The sequence below is a fragment of the Balaenoptera ricei genome, chromosome 2 (assembly GCF_028023285.1).
Source record: "Balaenoptera ricei isolate mBalRic1 chromosome 2, mBalRic1.hap2, whole genome shotgun sequence".
In the NCBI taxonomy this organism is placed as follows: domain Eukaryota; kingdom Metazoa; phylum Chordata; class Mammalia; order Artiodactyla; family Balaenopteridae; genus Balaenoptera; species Balaenoptera ricei.
In genome coordinates, this window is record NC_082640.1 from 123,602,006 (window position 1) to 123,604,844 (window position 2,839).

A 2,839-nucleotide genomic window follows, 5' to 3' on the forward strand; every position below is an offset into this window, starting at 1 on the left:
CCGACTCGGCGCGTCACGGGCCCCGCCCAGGCTCCGCCCCAGGACCGCCTCCGGGACAGCCCTCCCCCCCCCGGCCCGTCACCCCGCCGGGTTTACCCCTTGCCCAAGGAGCCCGGCGAGCCCGGCGCCAGCCTCCCTTGTTTGTGACCAGGAGAGGGGCCGGAGAACAGACGGCATTTTTAGAATGCTATCGATTTGCATATTGTTTTGCATAAAATCCCATAACAAACTTGAAAACCTGGATCCCAACTCTGAAAATGTAAACGGATTAACAGCACAGTTTACTGCCACATTCTAGGCTGGTCACCTCCCAGGCTTTTGAATAAAATAATAAACCCAGGAACAAACAAATATTTTAGCAATGATCTCGTTTTAGCTTTACCTGGTACCTTATTCCCCTTTCCTCTGCTGTTTGACCCAGGTCGGGAGATACAAAGACACTGAGAGACTGGGAGGAATCCAATTTTAAATAAAATTAACAAGCATCTCCCTGACCCCTACTATGTTCAAGGTCCCATGAGCTCAATGAAGGGGGGTGTGAACAATGAAGAAATACTGGGTCATATCTCACTGAATCCTAAAAATACTGTATTTTGCTTTGCTGAATGTTTTCATCCACTTATCTTTCAAGCTTCTTACTAAAATATAATGTTCTGAAAGTCTGCCTTCAGAATCCACCACATGCTCATGTAACAGCTAACACAGGCATGTCCCGCAAGACTTTTTAGTTATCCAAAGGTAAGCTGATTGCTTAATGAATTTTTTTTTTATTCCCTTTCCTACCGAACACCAGAGAACAGACTCTGGAGAAAAAGATTCAGAAATTGCGTGCAAAGCCCTTTCTACATTTTTAATTTTACATCAGTTTGCACTTGGGTTCTTCATGTAGGTTGAACAAAAGAATGTACAGTTCTCACATTAAGTTGTAAGTTCCAATGCGTTAGGTCTTATATAAAGTTGAACAACAAAAAAATGGGTGACCTGTTTCTGTTTTTTAGTTTAAATAAACTGAGTAAAAGATAAAAGTACAATTAACATTTGTGAAGAAGAAGAAGAAGGAGAATGTACGGGTTTTTCAGGTATCATTTTGTACACAATCCCCTACAGCGTTTACACTTTTATTCTCCTGCCCATAGCCCTCTCTTTTCTTCATCTGAGAGGAGAAATGGAGTGAAGTCTGGGCCAAGAACAAAGAGCAGAACAGGAAAGGCATGCTGCTGCTACGGATGGAAAGAAGCACACAGAGGCGCACGGTCATCAAGTAAGAACCTGAAGAAGTGGTCCACGAGAAACTTGGCGAAACTCCTAGTTATACAGGGAGGAGGACCTCTGCCGAGATGGCGATAGTGGGCACCCTTGGTATGACCTTTCGGCAGGAGGTGCACCAACTGGGGTAACGGCTTGATTGGTCAGCCTCGAGGAGCTGCCGTCTAAATTCCCACAGCAGCTCCTGGATGACAGGAGCCCATCATCCTTGGACCCCCAGCACGTAGCACATAGTAAGTGCCTAATAAATAGGTACCCGGAACCTGGTGTCTGACCCTGAGGCATGGCAACCTCCACGTGCGATTGGGGCATGTCTGGGCTTGTACGAAGCCTGCCCAAGGGTCTATTTGCATGAAGGGATGGGGGGAGCCTCCCCAGAGAGAAGTCACTGGGAGAGTGTCAGGCAGAGCAGCCCGGCTCAGAGCAAAACCTCACGGGCCAGTGAAGGGGGGAGTCAGGCATTCTGTAGGATACTTGTCTCCTGGCTTTGCCTCCCTATCCAGCCATGGTGGATGTTCAGGGACTGGGGACTGGGTTGGAAACCTGGGGACTGTTCATTTGCTGCAAGGAGTAAGATGGAGCTGCAATACCAAAAGAGAGGAAGGCCCTTCCCTGACTTGGGCTGGAGCCCTGCATAGCCACAATACCTTGGCCCATCCAGTGATCTCCTTCAGGGGCATCGTGGATAACATGTAACCAGGAGAAGAGCCGTCTGAGGCCGCCTGAATGTGGTCCCTGGTAGGCAGTGGCTTGTGTTTTTTGCAGCTTCGGGGTTTGTTGTAGACCTCAGAAGTAGATATCCTTGAATTTAAAAGGGGGGAAATGACAGACTTGGTAGTTGGCTGAAACTTTTCTGAAGGTTCTTTGGAAATACACCTGACACTCCTAGGAATAATTAGGGGATTTACAGAGGACCAGAAATCCGCAGTAGAAGGTGGAGGAGGTAGTGGTCAATAAAATACACAAAATTACATCCCCACCTCCCAGAATGAACATGTGGACCCAGGACTTTAAATCCCGGGACTGGTAAATTTGGCTCACTATTCAAATACTATTTCCATAATTTTAGAATAAAGTTACAACTAGTTTAGGTGTAACCAGAGCAGCAGTCTATGAGCAAGTTTTAGTGACTGTAATCTTTAAATTGTTCTAGATTACTTTGGTTGCAAAGCATGGGCAGCTTAGAAAGGTATTCTAAGTAAGAACCATTCCTTAGAAGAACCAGGGACTGGTTCTTGCCTACTTGGCAAGGGCACCTATTAATCAATCAAGGGCCTCCTAATCAACTTGGGGCTGCCAGCACTGCATTTGGCAGAGCAGCCTGAGATACAGTGACTGGCAAAAAGCACAGTGTGTGATTACACCAAGGGGTGCAGACAGGCTGGAGTCATGCATGGGCTCAGAGGAGTCTGAACGTCAGAGTGGCAAACACCAAGATAATGGTTCAAGTGCATTTGTTCTAGTTATTTGCCCGTTAATTTGCATCATTATCACAATAAATATTAAAATACTTTTCCTGTTAATAACTAAAATTAATTTCCCTGTAATTTAATTTCAATAAATTGTCTTCCAG